The sequence below is a fragment of the Cervus elaphus genome, chromosome 18 (genome assembly GCF_910594005.1).
Source record: "Cervus elaphus chromosome 18, mCerEla1.1, whole genome shotgun sequence".
In the NCBI taxonomy this organism is placed as follows: Eukaryota; Metazoa; Chordata; class Mammalia; order Artiodactyla; family Cervidae; genus Cervus; species Cervus elaphus.
The window spans coordinates 97467791-97495279 of record NC_057832.1 but is presented as its reverse complement, the minus strand read 5'-3'; the positions used below and the strand labels follow the sequence as shown (position 1 = coordinate 97495279).

The 27489-nt window shown below is 38.5% G+C and overlaps 1 protein-coding gene and 1 pseudogene across 4 annotated transcripts in view; one reads left to right on the top strand and one right to left on the bottom strand.

The window, feature by feature from the left end:
* LOC122674647 overlaps window positions 1-6297 on the bottom strand; it is a 36312-nt pseudogene extending 30015 nt beyond the window's left edge.
* GRM8 (glutamate metabotropic receptor 8) overlaps window positions 1-27489 on the top strand; it is an 834842-nt gene that overhangs the window by 317128 nt on the left and 490225 nt on the right. The window lies entirely within an intron of this gene.

The window sequence follows — 27489 nt, the reverse complement described above, 5'->3', positions numbered from 1 at the left end:
TAGAATAATAAGAATGTCTACCTCACAGGGTTAAACTTAAACTATGGGAAACAGTGCATTGTAAGGAACATGGTAAGCCAGAAACTGGGGATGACAATCATTACTGTGTGGCCAATTGCTTTAACTTGTTATACTAATAACTCTAAGCAGAAGTTTTTGATGGTTTAGTTTATATACATAGTTGGGAATACATGGTATATTTCAGTAATTAATAGCTGTTTTTATATTGAAGAGATGCTAACAGGGTGTGAGAGAGAGAGCGCGCACAAGAATAGGGGAGAGAAAGAAAGAGGGAGATGACACATAAAAAGAAAATAAAAATTACTCCAAATTTTATTAACCAGAGAAACTCACTGCTATTATCTTAGGATAAATCCTTCCAAATAATTTTTTGTACTTATGTACACAGTGTTTATCTTTTGACAAGATAAGTATATTTTAACAAAAATGGTATCATTTTCCACATACCTGTATCATTCATTTAAAATTAAAAAAAATTAATATACATTTTCAAGCTTACACTCTATTTACAGTTGTTACAAAGTATTGGTTATATTCCCAATATTGTATAATACATCCTTGTAGCCTATCTCCACTTTATTATGACCACTTTTCTACAGTATTTTTCTTCCTACCAGAAGGTTCAACCAGATCATTTGTTCATTTCAGTCTAAGGTCTGACTAATCAAGGTGAAACAAAATTGAAAAAGCAGATTGTCAAACTAACCAAAACAAGCTCAGCTGGTTTGGGTGTTTGACTTACCTGAGTGCTCAATTCAATCAACTATATTTTGGGGAACATAACATTTGCCAACCACTTACCCCGAAAATACAGAGTTAAATTAAATTAATCAGTCCCTTTCTTCGAAAACTTTTGTGATCTTCACTGTACTGACATTACAAAGTGAGGAAATTAACCTCAACTTTAAACCCACAGCTTTGATCTAAAATGCTTGACAGAAGTTCTCCAAATGCTCTATCAGGTTGCAGTTCTAGGAAGCACTTCCATTATGACTATAGTTTGTAAAAGTCATCAGTAAAGTTTCAGAGTTTTGAAGAATTATTTAGGCAAAAGTCTCCCCAAAGGTCTCCTCTTCTCCCTTCCTTGTTCCTCTGGCTTCATTATGCAAGAAATATTTATTGCTGGTCTCTTAATATTGCCAACTTTTTATACAGTGCTGAGACTTATGAAAATTTCCAGCAATGTAAAAGATTTAGCTTTATTTTCATTTTTTAATTCATGAAGGCAGGAAATGAGTGGATGAAAATTCATTAAAGATCCCATCTAAAGGGACATTCTTAACCCCAACTCTTAGCTAACAGAACTACTGTGAGATAGGAAGATAGAGGTAAGTATGCTATTTTTTTCATATGAAATATAAGCCTGTAACATATATTTTGGTTCTAGTATTCCTTGTTCTTCTTGAAAGAGGGTCTACTCAGTGGTAGAAGGAATAAAATTATTTTTAAAAATGTTATTAGCTACTCCAAGAGTAGATCTGATCCTTTTTGGAACTTAGCATGAATATGCTTCCTAAGAATGTAAGAATTGCTACTTGGAACCAAGAGAGGCCCTTTAAATGCAATATTTTCTCTCTGAGATCTCTAGAGGGAAGAAAAGGGATGAGACCTTGAGGACAGTGTTTTGTGAACCATTTGCCAGGTTCCAGACTTCTTTAGGAATAGGCAAGGCGCTTGACTGCAGGATGCTAAGTGATAATAATCACAATTGTGGACTGTAGAATGCTTTCCATGTGACAGATCAGTGCCGAGTGCCTCGTGTACATCATTTGTTTAATGTATACATGATCCAATGCAGGTGTTACTATGACCTGGAGTCTTGGAGAAATGGAATAACCTTGTGAAAGTTACAAACTACTACACTAGTAAAGCACCTGATGAGATGTAACCCAGATGTGTGGATGCCTACTTCAGTGCCACCTGTGACTGAGTCTTGTGGGTCTCTGGACTCCTTGGGCCCTGGTTCTCTTGGGACCAGTTCAGCCTTTACTCACTGATCCAGCTATGAGCAGCAGTTGGCTCTGATCCTAACCCTGGTCCCTCCAGGAATCTTGAGCCTCTCCAAAGGCTTCCCTAGGGGAACGGGGTTTATGTGACGAATGACACTTTTAGGCTGGAGGGAATGAAATCCAGCACAAACTAGTGGAAAGAGCAATAGACATGTGTTAGCCTCCCAGTGCTCTCATTTCTGTGGTAATCAATTTTTTCTCTAAATCATTAGCTGGCTTTTCTTGTCCCCTCTTTTATAGGAGCATGCTGTGTGTTGAAAGCAAGGATAACTATGTCCCATATCTGTTGATGGTCTTTTAGTGGCTCATTCCTCATTTCCTAGGCAAAAGTCAAAGTTTTTTTTTTTTTTTTTTTGCAATACTTATTCTTGCCTTTTTCTTCTTTCATGTCTCCTTACATTCCTAACCTGTATCCTAGGTTCAAGCTTATCCAACTGCTTAGTCTCTCAAACACAAACATGTGTGTGCTTTCAATGTCTTTGCATGTGCTGTGCTCTCTGCCTTTCCCCCCATGTCCTGCATGCCTTACAGACTTCTAATTTTTCAGCTCAGTTTTCTCCTCCTCTATGAAATTTTCCATGTCTCTTCAAGCACAATAAAACAGCCCTTTCTCTGGATTCTCAAAGGATCCCACAAAATACCTCTGCTTTGGCAAGTGTTTTAGTGTTTTGTGATTCTCCCCTTTTTCTTCACTTCCACTAGACTCTGATCTCTTTGAGGGCAATGAGTTTGTCTTAGTACTCTGTGTATTTAATACTTTGTGTTTCCTTAGTACTAGTGCCTAGCAGTGTCTAGTAAAGGTTCAGTAAGTCTTGCTTGAATGGATTTGTGGATGGATCAAGAATTATAAAGCATAAATGAGAACTTACCTTGCCCACCCAAATGCTGTATGGCATTTGGTAAATTACAGGACCTGTATTTGGTAAATTACAGGTAATTTGGTAAATTTGGTAAATTACAGAATCCTGGTTTCCTCATCTATGAGCTGAAGTTGGCCATAAATGTCAACACCTCTTCCTTGGAGGACATTTACAGTTCAGTCAGTTTCACAGTGAGGCATTAAGGAGCTTCTGATGGCAGCTACTTTTCAGCTTACTTTTGAATGAATGAAATCTTCATTTCAGTTCAGGTTTTTCAAGTGAGTGATTTGGACTGAAGAGAAAGGACATCAAAATCTTCAGAGACTGAAGTGGAATGAAAAGGTTGCTTTTATGATAGGAAGGCCTCGGGGCCAGTTACACTGTCATAGGATCATGAAATGTTCAGATTGGGAGAAAGTTAAGAGACAAATCATTCGACCTCTTCATTTCATTAAGGAAGAAAAAAAAAATCCAGACCTGGAAAGTTTAAGTGACTTGGTCTGACTCATAGCACTAGTTGGTATCAGGATGTAGCCTGTGGATTCTTAGGTTTGTGCCCTTCTGCCAACCACTTGATCTGTGTCACTAAATCAAGATATGGAGTAACATTGTACTAACATGTGCTTTTGGGTCATGGTTGACTCAGTTTGTAGCAAACTTGTTGAAAGGTTAGAATTTTTCATTTCTCTTTATACTTATATTGACTTGTAATCTACTACAAAATGGAGAACATGTTTATGAGCAATTTGTTATCTTTTTTCTCAGCATCTATTAAAGGAGGCTCATGAAGGCTAAGTAAAAGCATAGGGTATACCATGCCAGAACATAAGCTGAAAGTTCTTCTTGAGCCTTGCTTGAGGGGGTCTCCTGCTTCATAGAAGATAAAATATTTTTTAAATAAGAAACTGGACAATGTGTGGGAAGAACAGAGCAAGTTTTGATGTCAGGCCCTAATGATGATATTAATATTAGAGGCTTGGAATTGTTATATGTGTGTCTAGATATGAGTCAGCAGGTTATATTAGCTAGAATGGATGTACCTTTTCTCTACTTTAAAAAATCTCATATGTGGCAAATGCATGTGTTAGCTTTGTTGAGTTATCCTTTGGGTAGCAAGGTCACAAAAGATTTGGTTAACTTTTTTCTATTTCCTGGGACAGTTTGAATTTAAGATGGGTAATGGTAAATATCACTTCCAAATTTCTTTTTATTACTACCTTAACATCTTAATCATTGAAGTCTGTTTAGGGTAGAGCTTAGGCTTTGCTTCAGACTCTCTGGGCAGGGGTGGGGTTTTCCTGTCCTCTGTTCAAGGCCTGGGAGGCCCCAGGGGCCAGGTGTTCAGTTCTGGTTCCTCACTGGGCCAAGATCCAAGGCCTGGTGTCCTGGCCTTCAGAGCCCATATTCTTGTAATACCCCTTTAGGGTTATTTTGAGCCCCAGCTCCTACTTACATCCTGACTTTGACTTACCTATTTGCTCATGACTCCTGAGAATCTTCAATCTTTCCTTCACGTTAAAATTACATTATAATATTTATTTTGGTTATATTTGCTCCAACTTTCCATGTGTTCAGAGTCAGAAGAAGGTCTGTATCAGCTTTCTCTGTCATGCTGCTGAGGGATCACTGTAAAGTCTCCACAGTTACATTCGTGATTCTGATGAGGACTCTACAATAACTTACAACTCTACAATAACTAACCTAAGGATCTCACTTTTATTTGCATGCTGATTGTATTTAGCCCAGGAAGGGGGTCAGTTGATCTATCTGGGAAGATACAGAAAGTATTAATGTATATATTTAGCTTTGGCATTTAGTATTTAAACTTTTGTCAAACTCACTGGTAAAATGAGTCCTTTACAAAGGAAAATATTAGGGTTATGCCTTCCTTAGAAAATGGAAAAGCTCTTTTGGCAAATATCTAAATCAATCTGTGTATGAAGATAAATTTGTCCATCTGTTTACTCTCCGTTGAACTCATGGACGACTCACCTTCATTTGAGGCACTTCTGTGAACATGATTCTGTAAACCTAATTTCAACTGCCTTATCATCTTTCACATAGGAGACCTCAACTAGAGAGTGGAAAAATGGATAGGGTTCCACACTGGATTACCCAAAGAGCTATTCTACTATGTTCCATGCAAATGGACCCTCAGTCCAACCACTGAGCTGGTCATCACCAGTTGTCATATAAAATCTACTTTTTGTTCCACATTACAATCTGAGAAGTGGTTTGTTTTTGTTATGTAGAATGAGAGAGGATGAAATTTCAAAATGGCTTTTTTGATCTTCGGTCAGCCCATAAGGCACCCACTTATTGAGTGTGATTTAACCTTTTCAATTTGCTTCAAATGGCAAATGACCATAGCATGGTCAACGTTGAATTTTTCAGCAACTTCTCATGTACTTTTAAGAGGTTCAGCTTCAATGATAGCTTTCAATTGGTCATTGTCAACATCTGATGACTGGCCACTATGCTCCTCATCTTCAAGGCTCATTTCTTTTGTAAAACTTCTTGAACCACCACTGCACTGTACATCTGTTAGCAGTTCCTGGGCCAAATGTGTTGATGTTATGAGTTGTTTCTGCTGCTTTAAGAACCATTTTGAACTTAAATAAGGAAACCACTTGCATTTGGTTTTTGTCTAACATCATTTCCATAGTCTAAAATAAATATAAAATACACAGCCAGTAATAAGTCATTGACAAAAAAAATGAGAAATGCATATTAAAATGATGTATAACATAATCATGCTTATTTAAGAATGTATTCCAATATCAAATGGCAAAGTTCAGTAGTGCAAAAGCGCTATTACTTTTGCACCAACTTAATACTTGAAATGAGGTTCAAGGGCCCAGCGGCCTTGGCACCACTTGCCAGTTTATTTAGAAACATGGAATCTCAGGTTCCCCAACCTACTGAATCAGAAACTGCATTTTAAAAAGATCCTGAAGGCATTGATATGCACTGCCCCACTTGATTGAATTTCAACTTAGTGCTGGGTTTCATTATCAACCAGGGTCCATTTTTCAAAATATGTGCCCCCCGAAATGATAGAAGTCACCCACTTCACCTGCCCAGTGAGTGCCCTCTCTGTCTGATGGCCAGTGCTCATGAGTCTGTGTTCCTGATGAAAGTGTGGCTCCTACTTAAGTGTGTTAGAGAAAGAAACGGAAGTGAGAACCACCGTGCCTGCTTCTGACCTTGACCACAGTCTGGTCCTTCTGGGTTTCACCATGTTTGATTGTACTTCCCCAGCGTTGCTCGTGTTGGGAACTTGAACTAGAACATTCATTCACACCCCTCTGATGGTCCACACTCCACCCCGCCATAACACACTGGGTGAGCAATGGCATTGACCAGACCGAGGCATTTGGCTTATTGTCACGAAGCAGAGCAAACATTCACCCATGTCAGGCCCAGGACCTTGGCCTTATTAGCACTGACCTACAAACTGAGCTTGTTATTGTGATGCTCCCCGTCAGGTAATGAGTACTTAAGCACCTACTGCTTCCAATTAGAGTGAACTATTGGCAATATGGTCTCAGCCCTCCAGCGACTTTTACAGTCTGAAATGGGGAAATGATATAAGGAAGGAAGGACAAAAGACATGTGGAATTTAAAAAAAAAAATAATAGCACTGAGGTCTGCAGGGTGGTTATCTTGACCACATGATGACTATTTCATTATCAGGAGATTTGGTGTTTTTAAAAATAGACACATTCTCAATATAGTAACAAAGGACCTCCATGCTGTTCTCTTTAGTTGGGAATGTGGATGTTTGGAGGTTTGTCTGCTTAAGTAATCAATCCAGAAAGTAGTTTTTTAACTTAAAACTTTTTTTGCAGGTTTAAAGAAATCACCCTCGTCAATTTTACTACCTAGAAAAAAAAAATTGTGATTTCAACAGGCTTTACTCATTTTGTCAAATTTTTACTCCAATCCAGATGAGGAGAAGTATTGTGGAAAGATATGCCAACATGCATTTTAATTATAAATCACTTTTAAAGAAGAGGACATGTTTTCATTTATCCTACATATTTAGAAGAAACTATTTCTACCCCATCTGATGTAAGAGTGGAGGAACTTTTCAAAGGAAATGTTTCTAGGTAGATCCCACTTTCATATTTAATAGTGATTATTTGTAAATCTAACAAACTTTCGAGTTTATAGCTTTTGCCACCACTTTTGTATTTGAGCATTATCGTGTTTGTTATTTTTCTGGGTGTAAAAGTATTTAAACAATCATGTGAACTTGTCTTGCTAGAGTACAGACGTGATTCTTAGGAAGGGCTCTAACTTGCCTGCTTTAGTTATAGCAAGACCTCGTTCCAGAAGATGAAGCAGGAGACCTGCTCCTGCTCGGGGTGAAGAGATGCACTGGTTGTGCTGTGTGCCCTTTGGCTCAGCGTTTTCGGGCACGTGGCAGAGGCATGCAGGGCCCTGAGAAGGCTTCATGGATGGAACAGGCCAGCGGGCTCTTCTCAGGGAACTTGTGAGTGAGTAGGGGAGACACAAAATGATGTGAACTGTTTTAATACATGGTTGGAAGTAACTGTCATGGGAGAAGTGAGAAGTGCTATGCCCCTTCAGAGAAGGAAACAGGAGAGAGGGGGTGAGGGAAGTCTCAGGGCAGCAGGGGCAAATGGACTGAGTTTGGATGGATGGGTAGAACTTGAACGTGGATCACAGTCCTGTGTAAAAACCTGCTGTGGAGATAATACACTAAAATGTGTAAAACTCTGTCCCTCATTATCATTGCCTTTGTTTCAAGGTAGAGGCAGACAAATAACCTGACAACTGGCCAGGCAAGCAAATAATGATATACAAAGCCCCCTTTTCAATCTTGTAATCTGCAGTGATTACACGGTGGGCACTAGCTCTAGGCTGGGCTCTTAGCCAGGACAACCAGCCAAGCAGCAAGCTATTCAACTGGACAAAGTCAAAAACATTCTCAAAGGAAGAGGAAGGACAAAAAAAGAGGGGGGGGTGGTGTACAAATGATAATCATAAAAGACAGCCCAGCCTTTACCAGGGGTTATTATGATATAGCCAGGAGTCCTAGAATAAGACTGTGCCTAAATGAGGCCACCCAGTAGAATGCTTCGATTGAAGTTCTTTTTAAATTTCTTATTTGATTTGCAGAGGTTCAAGGGCTCTTGTCTACATGGTGAACCAAAGACCCTGCAGTCTGGTTTTAGGTCTGCCACCACTTAAGCGGTGTGACCTGGGCCCATATACTCTCCAGGGACCGGGGTAGAGAAAGGCAACAGCAGTGACCACTTTATAAAGTGCCCAGAAGTGCCCAGCAGATGCAGCCAAGAAGGTACCAGGGACTATGGCATACGGGAATGGAAGCAGATGAACTGTGAAGTCACTCAGCCTGCAGCTCCATGGCTGAGAAAAATCAGCTTAGAAAACTGGGTCAGACTAGAGTGGTGACTCTAATCAGAAACATGCAAGAGGAAACACTACAAACATGTTAGCCTGGGCAAAATTGATTGTTTTAAAAATAAAGATGAAGCAATAGATTAAAAGAAGAAATGCTACATATCTTCTGCCCTGATATAACTGGGATGAAGAGTTAGAATTGAAGGTGGAGGAGGAAAGGTTCTATTTTAATCCACAAAAGAAGAGGCTCATTTTTCCCTTCAGTTTTAAGCACTTTTTTTTTTTTTTTTAAAGTTTCAGGCTTATCTCCATGTTTCAGGTGTAAGAGAAAGGCCCTGTTCCACTCTGAATCTTGGGTTAACTGATGCCACTCATTGTCCCAATCAGTTCCCTGGAGGCTAAGAGGGCATTTTTTTTTCAAACTTAATTTTGTTTTTGTGAAATCATTAAGTCTTAGAAGGTGCTGGATGATACACACTGCTGTAATTATTGCTTAGCCAAGCCTGGTATGGTCAGCTTAGCTGGATAGAATGTGGCACTAGTAAGAAACAACATTGAGAATACAACCTCATGTGAAGCATTTAACTTGACAAAGGGCAGAATCTACATTCCACGAGTACATCTCAACCCCAGACACTGGGTCTGCAAAAATAATGTCTTGGCATTGATGATATTTGGGATAGAATGTGCTTTAGTGGCCAGTGTGACCCATGAGTATGATGAGGAACATAGCACAAAGTGTTTGCCTGACAACCAACGGATATCAAACTCATGTGAGGGTGTTATTGTTTTATATGAATGGCATTTTACTATAGAAGATCAGATGGTTGGATGGTATCACTGACTCAATGAACCTGTGTTGGAGCAAACTCTGGGAGATGGTGAAGGCCAGGGAAGCCTGGTATGCTGCAGTCCATGGGGTTGTAAAGAGTCAGACACAACCTAGTGACTGAACAACAACTATACCAAAGAAAGTTTTCATTGTTATTATCTGAGTGCCTTTTGTATGGTAGGTATTGTAGTAAACCACATCTTATATGGATTATCTCACTTAATACACATAGCAATCAGTGAGCTAGATACTATTGCCTTCATGTTACAGATGAGGAAACCTAGTCTCAAAGATGCCTGGGGACTTGCCCAATATCATACAATTAGGAAATGATAATTCAGAGACCTAGTGTTCTTATTTAGATAGGAACAGCATGGGGAGGGAAGTGTTTTTTTGGTCATTTATTTAACATTTTTATTGGCGTATAGTTGATTTGGGCTTCCCAGGTGGCCCTAGTGGGAAAGAATCTGCCTGCTGATACAAGAGATGCAAGAGAGTTAGGTTGGATCCCTGGGTTCAGAAGATCCCTTGGGATAGGAAATGGCAACCTGCTCCAGTATTCTTCCCTAGAAAACTTCATGGACAGAGAAGCCAGGTGGGCTATAGTGCATGGGGTCGCAAAGAATTGGACATGACTGAGCACAAACATAGTTGATTTACAATGCTGCGTTTGTTTCAGGTGTATGGCAAAGTGAATCCGTTATACATATACATATATCCATTACTTTTTAGATTCTTTTCCCATCTCGATTATTATACAGTATTGAGTAGAGTTGTCTGTGCTATACAGTAGGTCCTTAAATAAATTTTAGAGGACTCTACAATTAGAAGGAAGAGGGATGAATGGATACTGTGGAGTCTGAGAGTCCCTACCACAACCCTGCTGACTAATTATGAAAAGAAATTAAATGTGGCAGGACCCCTAACTTGCTTTTAGAAACTAACTCCTTCACAAAGAGCCTATCCATCATGGAAATTATAGGAATGAAAACTATTCTCCTGGTCTTATTGCTTGTTCAGCTTTCTTCCTATGTTCTTACAAATACAATGTGAATTGAGTTTTAAGGAAAAATACCATAGGGCAAGTGTTCAGCTTTTTCAAGTTCAAATATCTATCATTTTTTCAATTCCTTTCAGCCAATCACATGGTAATTCTATCATGGGGTTGTACTTGTGTGTCTGCAACTACATGTTCATAACTGATTCTAAGCATCATGGTCTAAGAAAAGATTACCATCTTTTCTTAATACTGACATCTTTGCCAGCCCTGGTGGAATAATCAGGCTTGTTAGGAGTAACATACAGATGAAAGCAAGCATGCTTATACTGTTGCATGAAGATGTGAAAATAGTGAGCTGAGTGGCCAACTTGTGTTCCTCAATCGGATTGTCTGTTGCCTCTGATAGCACTGAACTAGTAGACAAAACTGCTTCCCAAGTTTATATTAAGGAACAAAATTTATTTAACATGACAGAAACAGGAATATACAGAAGAGTCATAGTACTTGGTGAAGTTAGTATGCTGGGATATATATGGTTTGGAGGTTATACACGTGTATTGTTTTCTGACAAGGTAGGTTCATCTGGACACTTTAAGCACTTTCCTCTTTATATTTGTTGATCTCTGTTTTCATCCTCTACACACACAATTAGCAGCATTCATTCTGGGTCCATATGAGGGTGCATGTGTGTGTCTTTGCTTCCCTTTTCATTTGCTGAGTCAGCAAGTAGATGCAGTTCTGATGCTCTGGCTTTGTTTCACCCCAATCTTGAGGTTTTTCTCCTTTCCATCCCGACACAGTATTTCCTTGGACTGATAATCTACTTTGCTAGGGTTTTGTTAGCTTTAGTTGCTGCCTTCCTCTTTGGGTGTTGAGAATTCCTGTTCTCCTATACCTGGGTTTCCCAGCCCCTCTTCCTCAGCAGGTCTGGGTCTCAGCCAAATTGTGGACTTTACCTTTCTGCCCTCTCCTTTCTGAATAATTCTCCCCCATGACATTTCCCTCTTCAGCACAAACTCCTGGGTAGCTTAAAATGATCTACTCCAAGCATGATGATTCTTCGTAGTTTCCTGTTTTGTTTTTAAAATGCATGCAAATCTTGGATTCTGCAGCACAATTGATCCATTTGTTTAAAGAAACAAATGGTTTAAGTGAACGGTTAAAACATTCACCTCCCTCTGCCTCAAATCTTCAAGTCACACTTAATTTGCAGGAAAATAAGCCATGTTTATCCTGTGGCTTTGCACAATCTTTCAGCACATGGCTCCAAACCTCCATGGAGTCAAAGTTTTCTTAGTCAAAGAAAATGCACTGTAATAGTGGGATTTGAGTTAAGGATTTTTAAAAATCCCTTTATTTTATTTTACTTATTTCCCCAGCTTTATTGAAGGATAAGTGACAACATAAATAGAATATTAAAAATAAAAATTGTATATATTTAAGGTGTATAACTTGATGTTTTGAAATATAACTTTGTAAAATAATTGCCACAGTCAAGTTAAATTAACATATCCATCACCTCACATAGTTACCATTTTCTTTTTTGTCTTTTTCTTTTTTTAAATTGAAGTATAGTTGATTTACAATATTGTGCTACTTTTGAGTATATATCAAAGTGATTCATTCATTCATATATATATATGTACATATATATATACATATATATCTACTTTTCAGATTCTTTTCCATTATATGTTATTACAAAATACTGAATATAGTTCCCTGTGCTATACAGTAGATCCTTATTGTTTACCTGCATTTTCTTTTTCTTTCTTCTTTTTTTAATAGTGAGAACACTTATGATCTACCCTCTTAGTAAATTTCATGCATACAATGGATTATTATTAACTATAGTCATATTGCTATACATTAGATCTACAGTATTTATCATACATAACTGAAACTTTGTACTTTTTTGACCAGTATCTCTCCATTTCCCTCTCCCCCAAGTCCCTGGAAACCACCATTCTACTCTGTTTCTATGTTGGCTATTTTAGAATGTCTGTGTAAGTGATATTATGCAGTATTTATCTTTCCGTGGCTGGCTTATTTCACTTAATTTGATGTGAACCCAATCTATCCATGTTGTTGCAAATGGTAGGATTTCCTTCTCTTGCAAGCTGAATAATTTTCCATGGGGTGTGTGTGTGTGTGTGTGTGTTATCTGTATCCATTCTGTATCTGTATCTGTATCCATGTTATCTGTATCCATTCATCCATGATGGAAGTTTAGATTGTCTCTGTATCTTGGCTACCGTGAAGGGAAAGGCCCTCTCCTAAGCCTGGGAAACACTGTTGTCGTTGTTCAGTCCATAAGTCATGACTGACTCTTTGCAACCCCATGGACTACAGCATGCCAAGCTCCTCTGTCCTCCACTACCTCCGGGAATTTGCTCGGATTCATGTCCATTGAGTTGGTGGTGCTGTCTGACATCTCATCCTCCGCTGCCTGCTTCTCCTCTTGCCTTCACTCTTTCACAGCATCAGTCTTTTCCAGTGAGTCAGCTCTTCACATCAGGTGGCCAAAGTATTGGACTTTCAGCTTCAGCAATAGTCCTTCCAATGAATATTCAAGGTTGATTTTCTTTAGGATTGACTGTTTGATCTCCTTCCATAGAAACAATGACTCACAGGTCTGGTCCAACCAACAGTTCTGGTCTCTTCCTGTGTTTTGTTTGACTGTCTAAGTGAAATTGCCTCCCCCATGACCTTAACTGCAGGCATAGAGGAACTGAGATTTCTATTCCTGACCCTCAAGAGGAACCTCATACTGTTTAGTGGTCTGTTGACTTTAATATTTCTAGTCATTTGAAGCTACATTTTATTTATTTACCTTTCAATTTATTTATACTGCTACTTTCTCTGGCCTAGAAATGACTGGTATGTTCATTTTTAACTCTGTGGTTTAACCTCTGTGTATACCATTATTAAAATCAATTTTAGAAAGTCACAAGCATGCTGTGGAGACCCATCCCTAAATACTTTTATGAATGATTTAGTGCACAGCTAAATAATTACATTTTGTGGCTGAAAGACTCACAGTTGATAAGTAAGAGGGATTGGCTATTTCTTTGCCTTTCTTAAATATATACTAAAATTATGAATTCTTATATATTTAAAATGTAAAATCACTTTGATAGCATAGTTGAGAGCTCTGGGGGATTTTTCCTCCACCCACATTTTTCTAAATTTGGTTTCTTAAGTATTAGGAAAATACTGGGTTAAGTATAGGTCTGATTGTTATGAGCAATATATAGGGCACCCAAAAAGAATGATGTCTTGTCCTAGTCCTTGAGAGCAAGGAGACAGAATGAATGTGTATCTACATATGTATCAGGGCTTCCCTGGTGGCTCAGGGGTAAAGAATCTGCCTGCAATGCAGAAGACATTGGGTTTGATCCCTGGGTTGGGAAGATTCCCTGGAGAAGGAAATAGCAACCCACTCCAGTATTCTTGCCTGGGGAATCCCATGGACAGAGAAATCCTGGCAAGCTACGATCCATGGGATCACAAGGGTCAGACACCAGTTAGCAACTAAACCACCATCACCACCTACATAGGTATCAAAGGCTGATGGGTGATGAATATGGAGTGATGATTTATTCACTCATTCCACATATACTCATTAAGCTTCCCCTATATCCCAAATACTGTGCTTTGTCTTGCAGAGGAGATGGTAGATGAAATTGACAAGGTCCCTGCTCTCATGAATCCATTCGGATTGATGCCACATTTATTGAATTGTTATTACATGCCAGGCATTGTTCTGCCACCTTCACATGTACTAACTCAATCTTTCTGTAACTATCATGAGGCATGAGATACGTTTACAACTCATAAGTGTTGGAACCCAGATTTGAACTCTAGCAACTACCTCCATAACACAACTCCCACTTACATAATCCACCAACATGCAAAGGTTTATCAACCTGTAAACTGTGATAAGTGCTTAGAAAGAAGAGTACAAGATGCTATTTGTGGGTAGCAAGGGAAGTGGGGTTAGAGAAAAACACTTGAAGAATGATTTAGTCACCAGTTAAGTGAGAACAGAAGATAGACTGAGTCAAGTGACAGAACTTGCTGTGTCCAGCTATGCTTTTACCTGGTTAGAGCAATTTCTAGATAATCTTAGTCCAGTCGTTAACCTCTATGTGCTCAACTGTTTTCATGATTCCTATTTGGTTGCATTGCCTTTAACACCCATATGATTGTGTGCAACTTAATTGAACCCAGTGCTTGCTTTCTTTTAAAGCTTTGAAGCCCATCCCTTTTTTTTCCTAGGTAGGGAAGTATGTTTCCATTAATTGCATCCTGCTTGGGGCTAATCCACCATACCGCTGTGGCTGGTGTCCAGGTATGATTCTGAGGGCCTTTTCCTCGCCCCCATGAGAGGATAGGTCTTTCTAGGTCACGAGACCTAGTTCCTCAGGGAAGGAATCTTGAGCTTTTCACCATCAGCATCATGATCATCTGATTCTAACCCTTTCCTGGATATCTAGATAATGAGTTTCCTGGAACGCAGACAGACCTCTTAACATCACTGCTTTTTGATACTGTTGAACTCTAGAAATTGAACTCTTTCTCTATTTCATTTCATAGCAACCCTAGTCTCAGTCAAACAGTTGAAGGATCCATCTCTACTTTTCCTTTTTGCCTCCCCAATCTTAATTATACAAATTCATTTTTGATAATATTTATTCCTTTCAGAACACAGGGCAGTCTCATTCTTTTTATAAAAAATATATTTTAATTTGTAAGATTCATACATCTTAATGGTTTTCTTTGATTAACTCAATTCATTAAACTTTTTTCCAAGTCTACAGGGATTTCTGTATGCTATTTAGGTGATATCCTTTGAACTCAATAATGCAACTTGGTGCACATGCCTGCTTATATTACTCAGCTATATCATGTACTCTTCAAGGGTGAGAATTATGCCTTTTCTTTATAATTCTTCTACAGAGTCCTGCATGTTGGCTAACTGTGCCAACTCAAAAATATTCCTAAATAATGAATACAGTGTCAATTCTTTATTAGTTGTCTATGACTTTCTCTGTGTGGTCTCAACCTTGACTTTAGTTTGCCAACTGAAAATACACCCTTTATATGGTATTAACTAAGGATAAACAATGTGTTCATTGATTGACTTTCTTACCTTCCAGTCTGTAGTGTTGGCATGGAGAGGAGTTAACCATCACATATTTTGGGTTTCCACTGTCCTTAAAAGAAAAGTCCAAATGCTGCAATGAACATAATAGAGTCTTAAAGAAAGACTCACAACAAAGCCAAACCAAAATAGCCAAGCTACCAATGGACAAACAAAATAATGTTTCAGAGATGCTCAGGAAAAGAGAAAAATCCTTTACAGTAATCTGTTGGAGAGGCTAGTGAAATTCCTACATTGGGAGGGTTGACTCTAGATAACCCTGAAGTTTCTTTCCAAGTACGATGCTATTATAAAATTCAGAGTCAAAATTAAAGAGGACTAAAAGGAATGTTAGGAAGTGACTGTAAAAATGAGGCCTTGGGAATTTTTGGTGAGAAGGTCAATAGTTATTTTCTGTTGAGTTAGAAGCTAAGTGCTGTGGGATGCTTTCAAAGCAACTGTGATAAATTATTAAGTACTTGTAATTTATTACCCACATCAGGGAATAATATATTGCAGTGTGAGCTGATGACAGAGGCAGTGCTGGCTGAAGCATTTGTCTAGATATTGCACAAGATTGTCTGAAAAGCAACAGGCTCATTAGTAACTCAGGTTGTTGTAGGAGACTGTGTTTTTCTTGTTATGAGTTTTTCCATTTCCAACTAGAAAGTGAAGAATTGTAGAGACACATTTACACTAGTCAAGTGCTCTGGTGAGACTTCTGCCCTCTGAAATTATTGGGATAATCACCGGTGTTTTCCATGTGTAAGAAATGAAGGACAGAACATGACTTCTTCTATTTAAAATAAATGTTTTATGAATTCTTGATAAATACATATTTTGACTTTTGACTTTTCAGTTATCTGTGGCTGATGTGAAATACTGTTAATCTATTGTTTGTTAACCTAGTTGCAAGTACATTTTCTATTCTGCCTAGTGTAATTTTATGAGGAATAATTCACACTAAGCATGCAGAAGCATGCCTCACATAAGGATTAATTCATAAAGTCCCTAGAGATGACCGTTTTTCATAGCATCTTCACAATCTGAGTGTTTTTTTTCTACTGATTCAAAGCACATCATTGAATTTGTTATCTGGAGGAAAATAAAAAATACTCTTGCATTTTCCTTGCTAGCAATTATAGGAGCCCTTGTCATATGCTGTGGCTTGTTAGCTATGAAACACCTTGAAAATCTTTAATTTATTTCACATAACTTCTGGAAATTCTTACTTTTTTTTTTTTTATCATTCTCTATTGTAACTGATGCTTTTCTTCTGAGGTATTCTAAATTTTACCTCCGTTCTAATGTGTTCAACATCAGCGCTACTTATAGACAAATTATTCCACTGCTCTTGAGAGCTTTCCATAAAACTTTAAAAGCATCTATCCACCTGTACTAAGCAGTGTGCTGGCTGAAGAGAGGAGGAAGGAGAGATGAGAGGTGGCTAAGTGACAGCTGGAAGAGGACGGTGGAGTCTTGGAAAAGCAGAGAAAGTTCAGAACAGTCTAGTATGTAACCAAGAGCAAGACTGTGTGTACTAAGTACCTCCCAGTTGAAAAGTAGGAGACCTTCAATCATTCTGCCTGTTCATATCACTTACCATATTATATTCACATATCAATTTAATAATTGATAGGAATCATCAGCTCATACTTACTTATAGTTTATAACCTATTAGAAAGTTGAAAGAAAAAGTGACCATGCAAATAAACTAGAATAACCAATAGGCTGATAGTCTGTTGGAACTGGATTATCTGGAGCAAAGGAAACCTTAGTTGTAGACTATTATTATTATTTTTTTTAACATTATACTTTCCTTTGTCCAGGGTTCTGTCTTAGACCTCATTTGAAAGTTGCGAGGCAAAGACATATCAGAGTTAGAAGGACCAGCCAAGACTAGAACTGTGTGGCCTTTCAAAAGACCATGTATTGGGTGGGGGGGTCACTGAGCTCTTGGTTAATTACTAACCCATAATGAGCAATTTACCATGTATGTCAGGCTCTGTTCTAAGTGTTTTACATGTGTTAAGTCATATCAATCCTATGAGGTTAGTACTACTTACTGTTCCCATTAAAATGAGAAGGAAATTGAGGCACAGAGAAGTTAAGTAATTTGACTAAGGTCACACAGCTAGTAAATCAGACCTGAGTCTGGGCACAGGCAGTCTTCCCCAGTGTCTGCATTTCTAGTAGTCACTGTTGTCCTCTGCCTGTCCACTGTGGCTCAGCAATGTCTTTACTCCACAGGAGTCACATTCAATTAAGGGCACAGGGCCCTGTTTCCCTTATCATGGCCTCTGTTGCTGCAGACTCCACTTGCGTCTTCAGCGTCTACACTCCTGTTAAATAAAACACATGAAAGTGCATATAAATTGCAAAGACCAATAAGACTGTGATTTCATTATTTCCCAAACAGGTAAGCTTGCCCCTAAGTCCTTTTCCACCTTAAATTTAAAAGTTTTCTTATTTTCTAAAGCCTGTAGGGTGATAGAATTCTCCTCTGCCCAAAAGGATGCTAGCTTTCTATTTATATTTAAATCCAGTACAATGAAAAACACAGTTGCTGGGTCACACCAGCCATGTGGCAGGGGTTCCGTGACTACACATTGCTGGCGGCTACTGTCCCAGACAGGGCAGCAACAGGACATGTCTATCACTGCAGAACGTTCTCTTGGGTGGCACTAGACAGATCACATAAGATGGTATTTCCTTTCAAATGAGGCAACATCATAATTACATCACTTTGGTATTGGACGATCTCATTTTTTAATCATTGTCTTTACACTTATAGAATAAATAGAATACCATGTCTCTCCCCCTCATTCCTCTTGTTTATTTACTTTTCCCCTTAAAATAAATATACTTGGCCCTGTTTCTTTCTTTCTTTCCTTTTTTTCTTCCCTCCAGTTTTCTTGCTTCCACTCATTCTTCCATACTGAAAATGTGTGAAAGCAGCTGCCCAAGCCCATTAAATGTGTCAACACCTTTGCCTCCGGGCAGTCTCCTTCCCAACTTCCTTCCTTCAGACAGCTTCCTGACCTGCAGGAGAACCCTCTGAGACAGAACCCTTGGACTTGAGGCTCTGCATCACCCTTGAATTCAATTTCTTCCTGAAAGGCAGGAAGAACTTTCCAGGGCACTGAGGAGTCAGGGTTAAAGACACAACATTAACCTGAAAGAGCCAATGGCCTCGCCAGGAAAACCAGCTAAGTAAGTGACTATGGTGGGATAAATGCTCTGATTAGAGATTTCTAAACTGTGTTGATGGAATTATCAATGACCAGCCCACACTGGGAGGATGTGGAATCAGGAAAGTCTTCTGGAGAAGCGAACCCTCCAGATGAGTCTTGCAAGACAACAGGTATCTAAGCAAAGGCTTGTAAGAGTATGACTTTTGCAGGTGTTGAGTGGGTATGGGGTTATTGGTGACAAATGAGACTAAAGGCCGAGTTAGATTATGAAGAGCCTGGATTTTGTCCTGGAAAAAAAAAAATGGTATGCTGTTGGAGTATTTAAGCAAGGAGTAACACTCACCATTGAATTAATATTTTAGACCACACACAATGCCAACTATTGAACTGGAGGCAAAAATACTGGAGAAGAGGTAATTGCAATAATCCAGGTGAGGGAGGGCTAAGGAGGGCTTTAACTAGAGCCATGCAGGGGAGAGGGAGAGAGTGGGCAGATTAAAGAGGGATTTTGGGTTTGAAACAGCAAGACTTAGTAACACATTGAATGAGGGCAATTAAGCACAGTGAGGAGTCTAGGATAATGGCCAGGTTTCAATCAGAGATATTGCTGCAAAAATTTCTCCATGGGTGAAAGACCACGTTAAATGATACCTATAATTCTTTGCAGGACTATGGGTCATAATTTAAAATTTTATTAACTTTTAGGACTCCTGACAACTTCCACTGAATATTGTAAAATATAATAAAGCTAACACTTAACACCTATATAATATGGTGGGATATCCTTTTTTCAGATACTTTAGCAAAACATTAAACATAAAATACTTAATATTGGCAAGGCTGCTGTACAGTCATATTTTAGTGTTATTTTTGTTGAAGTACAATTGATGTGCAATATTATGAAAGTTACAGGTATACAATATAGTGATTTGTAGTTTTTAAAGGTCTGACTCCCTTTATATTTATTATAAAATATTGGCTATATTCTCTGTGTTGTGCAATATAGCCTTATAGCTATTTTATACATAATAGTTTGTACCTCTTAAGTCCTTACCCCTATATTGTTCCTTCCTGTTTCCCTCTCCCTACTGATAACCACTAGCTTGTTTTCTATATCTGTGAATCTGTTTCTTTTTTGTTATATTCACTAGTTATTGTATTTTTAGACTCTACATGTAAGTGATGATATACAGGATTTGTTTTTCTCTGTCTGGCTTATTTCACTTACCATAATACCCTCCACCTCCATCTATGCTATTGCAAATGGCAAAATGTCATTCTTTTTTATGGCTGGGTAGTATTCCATTGTGTGTGTATAATATACTATATATGTAGTATAATACACACATACACACACACACATGACACATTTTCTTTATCCATTCACATGTTAATGAACACTTAAGTTGCTTCCATATCTTAGCAATTGTAAATAATCCTGCTCTGAAAATTTGGGTACATGGATCTTTTTGAATTAGTGTCTTTGTTTTTTCTTTCAGATATATACACACACACACACACACATATTATATATAACCAGGAATGGAATTACAGGGTCATGTTGTAGTTTTAATTTTAGATTTTTGAGAAACTTGAGTACTATTTTCCACAATGGCTATACCCATTTACATTCCCACCAGTAGTGTATGAGGGTTCCCTTTTCTACACATCCTTGTCAACATTTGTGATTTGTGTTATTTTTGATCACAGCCATTCTGATAGATGTGAGATCGTATCTGATTGTGGGTTTGATTTGCATTTCCCTAATGATTAGCAATGTTGGGCATCTTTTCATGTGCCTGTTGGTCATCTGCATGTTTTCTTTGCGAAAATGTCTGCTTAGATCTTCTGATCATTTTTAATTGGGTTGGGTTTTTTTTATATTGAATTGTACGAGCTATTCACGTATTTTAGATATTAAACACTTATTGATCATATTATTTGCAAGTATTTCTCTCATTCTGTAGGTTAATTTATACTATTGCTGGTAATAGTATAAATTTGTATAATTCTTTTGGAAAATAATTTGGCAGCATATCCTAAAAGGGCTTCCCAAGTGGCGCTAGTGGTAAAGAACACACCTGCCAATGCAGGAGACATAAGAGATGTGGTTTTGATCCTTGGCTTGGGAAGATTCCCTGAAAGAGGGCATGACGACCTACTCCAGTATTCTTGCCTGGAGAATCCCATGGACAGAGGAACCTGGCGGGCTATAATTCCTAGGATCACAAAGAGTCAGACACAGCTGAAGCAACTTGGCAGGCACACACACTAAAAAGTATAGAGCGCATAAAAATATGTTCATCTTGCCATGAAATTATATCAAAGATAGTCTTCAAAAGAAGAGAAGAGCTATGATATGGACGTGTGTATTGCATTGGTACTTAGACCTGTGAACTATTGTTCATGACCTAAATGCTGAAGAACAAGGAGAAGAGTAAGTAAAATTGGTTATATAAATTTCAAGGAAGGTTGAATAGCTGAGAAAATGATGACTATCAGTACTGTACAAGGAAATCATGTGTGCTAAGTCTTAAAGCACATCTTGCTAGAAACCCAGTGTTCTTTCTGCAGCTTCTCTTGAAATAGCATAGAAGAATACTAACAGAACAATGATCAGTGGAAAACTGAACACCAAAATTATATGCACATTAATAAAAACTGATAATTATGGGTTTATGTGGATAAAGCCTGAAATATGTTGACAAAAAATTTTAACACTAGGATGGTAAGGTTGTGGACAGCATTATTTTCCATGCTCTTCTTTAGCTGTTGTTCCGTCTGTTTTTGTGCTATGATGTCACAATGATACTTTAACAATTATAAAAGTGAAAAAAAAATAGCAAAACAGCTTTATTTTGGTTTAGAATTGTATTGTTTAGGTCTTCAGTTTTTCCACAAGATTGCTTGTTATTATCCTTCCCAATTTAGAAGAGTTAGCTATTTAATAATAGAACACATGTGCAGCAATTCTAGTACTGCATTCTGCTTTCTAAAGATTCATTCAGCACAAATTTCACAGAAGCCCACCTACACTTTGGAGCTATTTAATTTTTCACAGTTTTATGCCCATGTTGTATGGTAGCAACCATGGAAAAATAAATTGAATGCTAACCATGCTGCAGAAAATAGATGAAATGTATGCTGTGAGCTCTAAAAATGACAAACCCAGTGTTATTTTGGCTATTTTTCATGCTTAATAATAATAAACGGAAGCAGGAAGAAACAGGCCCTGTATTTGAATTCTCACTTCTCTTGTGTCACATCCCACCTGAAGCTATTCAGCACCATCTCCTTTTCATCTGATGCTGTGGCCTCTTTCTTTACTTTCTTCCCCCTCCTCTTTACCCACTTTTTGCCTTTTCTCACATAACTTGTGATTTCGCCTACCTGAGTCCCACAGACACTCAGTGGAGATGTTTTTCCCCAGAGGACAACAATTCGACTCTGGATTTTTGTCCTCATGAAAGGCATTGACCCGTTTCTCCCTCTTTTTCCTCCTTAAACTTCTCACATAAATTGGCTCTGAGAGGCTTCCATGTCCATTCACTTCTCTTTGCACAATGCTGTGTCCAATTAGAGCCCGATGAGAACCTGGTTCCTATTGACACCGTCGGCATCTAAGAAGATTAGTGATTTTTTTTCTAAAATAAAAAAGATAAACCACACGGATATCATGTCAATAGGACTAAAGAAAATGAAAGAAAGGTAATATCACCCTTTTGAGGGCTGTGGATCAGAGCTGGTGGAGGGTGAGAAAAACCTGTTACCAGAAAACAATGTGGTCACCTGATTTCACATAAATCACGGTATCTGGGACACCCATGACACCCAGAGGGATTAGACAGCATAATCCCTGTTGCACAGTGACTAATGCAGGAAAAGAATTTAACAGTTTTTGGGTGACATTGTTAGGTTGCGTGATTTTTCCCAATTTTATGCCCAGCTGCTGCTGTTACAAAATCTGTGAGACTTAAAATGAATATTTATTATTTGGTATTAAAATAAAGAAATGAGTTATGAATCCAATACCATTTGCTTCTTTCACCTCTTGGAGCCCAAATTCTGTGAAAATCAGGGTCTAGTCTCTCATCTCCTGTGCCCGGCACAGCGCGGGCAGCCTTTCTTCCCACTGTTGCGGTTTGCAGTTGCGTGTATCCTGTGCGTGCTGAGGGTGGGGCCTCCTTGTTCACGTGGTAAAAAGGAAGCAACCTATTGGTCGCTGGAAAAGAAATCACGGCAAATCTTTTCTGGAAAAATGTGATATATAGATTAACTTCCAGCGCTTCAGTGTACAACATATATTTAAAATGTAGAATGTATTCAAATCACAGATTATTAAAATATTCAGTGATTTATCTCCCATTTAGGGCTCATCAGGTTTCAATTCTGGAAGGATTAGCTAAAATTTGGCCAAGGAGTTCCTTTATATATTTTCATATTTACCTGAAACCACCTTTGCCAAGGCTTCAGATCCTCACTGGTGGGGTTTGGATGACAGCTTCTTATTTCACCTGCTTCTCTTGTGGCGTAGGAATGAACACCTACCAAAACTACTATAAACTCAGGTGCCTGAAAGTTAGAACACTAGAGTCACCTCCACCAATGCCCCCAGCTGCTCATACTCACCTCTGGGCGCTGCTGGGAGCCACTGGCTCCCCTCCACCCTATGGCCACTTTGCCCAGAGACCATCGTTTCCTTGTGTTCCTTGAAATAAGATCACCTGGGAGACAATAATATCCTTATGTGAGAGAACTCATTTTCTTTTTAACATAACAACAAACATTTATATTAAATTGGAAATAGTATCCAGGTAAAGTAAGCCCACAAGCTGGAATCAAGATTGCCGGGAGAAATATCAATAACCTCAGATATGCAGATGACACCACCCTTATGGCAGAAAGTGAAGAGGAACTAAAAAGCCTCTTGATAAAGGTGAAAGAGGAGAGTGAAAAAGTTGGCTTAAAGCTCAACATTCAGAAAACCAAGATCATGGCATCTGGTCCCATCACTTCATGGAAAATAGATGAGGAGACAGTGGAAACAGTGTCCTAGTTTATTTTTTTGGACTCCAAAATCACTGCAGATGGTGATTGCAGCCATGAAATTAAAAGAAGTTTTAATTCCTTACTCCTTGGAAGGAAAGTTATGACAAACCTAGATAGCATACTAAAAAGCAGAGACATTACTTTGCCAACAAAGGTCCGTCTGGTCAAGGCTATGGTTTTTCCAGTGGTCACATATGGATGCGAGAGTTGGACTGTGAGGAAAGCTGAGCACCGAAGAACTGATGCTTTTGAACTGTGGCATTGGAGAAGACTCTTGAGAGTCCCTTGTTCTGCAAGGAGATCCAACTAGTCCATCCTGAAGGAGATCAGTCCTGGGTGTTCATTGGAAGGACTGATGCTGAAGCTGAAACTCCAATACTTTGGCCACCTCATGCGAAGAGCTGACTCATTGAAAAAGACCCTGATGCTGGGAGGGATTGGGGGCAGGAGGAGAAGGGGACGACAGAGGATGAGATGGCTGGATGGCATCACCGACTCGATGGACATGAGTTTGAGTAAATTCCGGGAGTTTGTGATGGACAGGGAGGCCTGGCGTGCTGCGATTCATGGGGTCGCAAAGAGTCGGACACAACTGAGCGACTGAACTGAACTGAACTAAACTGAAAGTATTAGTTGTGTTTTTGTTTAAATGATAGGTTTTTTGTGTCATTGAAACAGTTATTGATATATCTGTAGAGTTTGGGTGGGAAACATTTTATGGACAGGTTAACTTTGAATGAGATAAAAGCTGTTGCTTTGAATTCTGGCAGTGTGGGTTGTCATGTTGCTCCTATTAATTACTATTTTTGTCACTATGCATTGTTGAATGGGTTTTGGTCACAAGAAGATTAAACAAGCATCTGCTATACCACCAAAAAGCAAATAATCAAATCCCCCAATTAGGTAAGATGATACAGGCCTAGGTATAAAGATACAGAAATATTTTTAAGAGAAATCCAGTTACAGAAGAGGCTTCCCTTAACATATAGGAAGCTGTCTTTCAGCTCTTTTGTTTTCTTTTTCTTTTTTTCTTCTTACTTCATGACTTTAAAAAGCAGTACCCCACACATGCATTTTACCTGACTGATTTTGTATATTGTACAACCAGGCTTAACTAAAACAACAGTCACACAATCACACACCTCAGTCCTCCCAATTTTGAATTTAAAAAATTTGTTTTCAATACTTTTTTTTTTTAATTTTTTTTATTAAAATAGTTTGTTTTTATTTTTTATTTATTTTTTATTTTTTGGGGTTTTGTCATACATTGATATGAATCAGCCATAGATTTACACGTATTCCCCATCCCGATCCCCCGTCCCACCTCCCTCTCCACCTGATTCCTCTGGGTCTTCCCAGTGCACCAGGCCCGAGCACTTGTCTCATGCATCCCACCTACTTTTAGACTGTTTTTTTTTTCCTGGGTTTTGTCTCCATTTCCCCCCACAACATCTTGATTTTCTAAACTTTCATCTTAATGTTCATCTTACTGTGGAATATTATGACAACTCATACACAAATAAACACCATACACAAATTGCACATGTGTGTTCACATAGGCATACTCTAAAACAATCCTTGCAGCAGGATTTTATCACAATTTTGGTCCATTTAATATTCATTGTTTATATTGTCATGAATCTGCGCTTGATGTTATGATTGCTTTAGATAAGGTACTAAAATAACATTTCTCTTCTATATACATTTTGTTTTCCTAGAATTAATTACTTGCTATATCATCAGCTTTAGTTTTCTGTGTATCTATTATGAAATCCATCTTCAAACTCGGGTAGAACTATGCATATCCTTTCAATACGTCAAACACATCAAACAGTCCATCAACTCTGTCTTTATTTTTTTGAGATACTTCTGGAATCTTCCACCTTCCTGCTCTAACCTGAACTGGGTGATCTCTAGACCAGTTCCACACCTGTTAACTCTGACATCACTTTGAGAAATCCCTTTACCTTTCCTGTGTTGGATAACCTGTTACCTGGATTCAGAGTCTTCCCCTTTCTTGTTTCCTTCCTTGGTTGGATGGTGTAGATCCTACAGAAGCCTCCTAAAAACTGTAGAAGGGAAATAGATTTTTGAGATTTCTGCATCTGTGAAATAGACTTTATTTTACTTATGCATTTGATTTATATTTTAATGGTTTTTGTGTGTGTGTGTGTGTGTGTGAAATAAAACTCATCTTTACTCATCATTTTGAATGTGTTGCTCCATTTTCTTCTGACCAGTAGTTCTGCCATTGAGAATCCAGAAGCCATTCTGAGCCCTAATCCTTTCTCTAGAATCTGTTTTCACTCTCAAGTGATTTTAAAATCTTGTGTGAATGTTTCTTCATGTGGGTCTTTCCCTTCCTCTTCCTTCTCTTTTCTTTTTGCTAGAAACTTGACAGGTGTTTTCAATTTAAAAACTCATTTTCTTGAATTCTCCAATATTTTATTTCTGTGTAATGGTCTGTGTTTCCGTTTGTGACTTCAGAGTTTGAATGTTGAATATCCTGAATGAATCTGCTAATTTCATGACAAGTTTTCATTTGCCTTACCTTATGAAATATTTCCTCAACTTTCTTGTCTATTGAGATGTTTCTATCTCACTTATCTTTTTAATTTCTATGAGCTCTTTCTTATTCTCTGAATGTTCATTTTTATAGCCTCCTGTTCTTGTTGCATGGACAGAATGTCCTCTGTCTGAGCTTATTAATATTCTTGAAGTCGTCTTCTTCTTATGTTTTATTTCTGTGTCCACTGAGTTCTTCTTTTCTGTTTGGTGTGGCATGAAGAATGTGATCCTGGTGCTTTTTGGAAGTTTGAAAAGTGTGGATCAGGTTCACTGACTGTGGTTTTACTTTAAAATGAGTGGGTAGACATGGTTATCTAATTGGAAGATATCCATTTATGAATATCAGTATGGTGTTACCTTTTGGTCAGTTTCTGATGAAAGTTGGGCAGCTAAAGTCTGGATGTTAAGCAGGGAAGGGGGACTAAGGACTTGTCATTCAGCATACAGGCTTTCACTTTACAGAAACTTGCTCAGTCTTTGGTGTGCTTGAGTTCATGCTCTACAGAAAGTGATGCTCTGATCTGCGCAGAGAGGCTGGAGCTGGAGGAAGACACTGACACAGGTTTTCATCGAGTTCTATTTTCACTCCCACCTTCTGGAGCCTCTGGTCTTCCACTCCTAGAGCCTTCCTGGTGCCGGGTGGAGTGGTTGCTCTGGTATCAGTTACATTCCACCCCTTGTGGGTTTTCCTTTCAGTTTTTTATACTCTGGTAAGTTAATTCTGACTTGATTATCATCTGCTTTTCAGCTTTTGAAACATAGATGACATTTTTTTTCCTGTTTTCCACATGTTATACTCAACAATTTAACTGGATATTTGAAGGAAGTGGAGATAAACAAATGTGTTCTATTTTCCATATTTAACCAGACTCCAGGTCACACAACAGTCTTTTTTTTTTTTTTTTTTTTTGCTGCTCTGTCCTGCTAGTGAATCTTGGAGAACAGGGGGACAGGCGAACTTGGAGGGGTGTTGTGTCATGTGACCTGTCACCATTTTCTGGGTTTTGAAAGAGGAGAGGGTGGAGTATGAGAAGAGAAAAGGAAAGGAAGCAAAGGAAAGCAGAGTCAGGTAAAGATATGAGAGAGAAATTAAAGGATGAAAGGAGAAGAGAGGCTTTTTGAATAGTGAAATGAAAGCTATTAATGGAGAAATCTGCATAAATGTCTCCATCTTCTTCATGGCTCTGCGGAACCCCCTTCTTGTTTCCTTTTCATTGAACTGAGACGGAATGAGGGTGCTTCCACAAACTGGTCTCCAGACCCTAAGCACCTGATGGATACTCTAATACTCGTAAAAATTAGCTTTTAAGTTACCCAGTCATCCTCTGACTTCTGAAGCCAGACTTCATAATTTTGAATTGAATACATTTTCTTATGTCTCTTCTAGCTCTTCTCTTGTAGGCTTTAAAGAAAGTG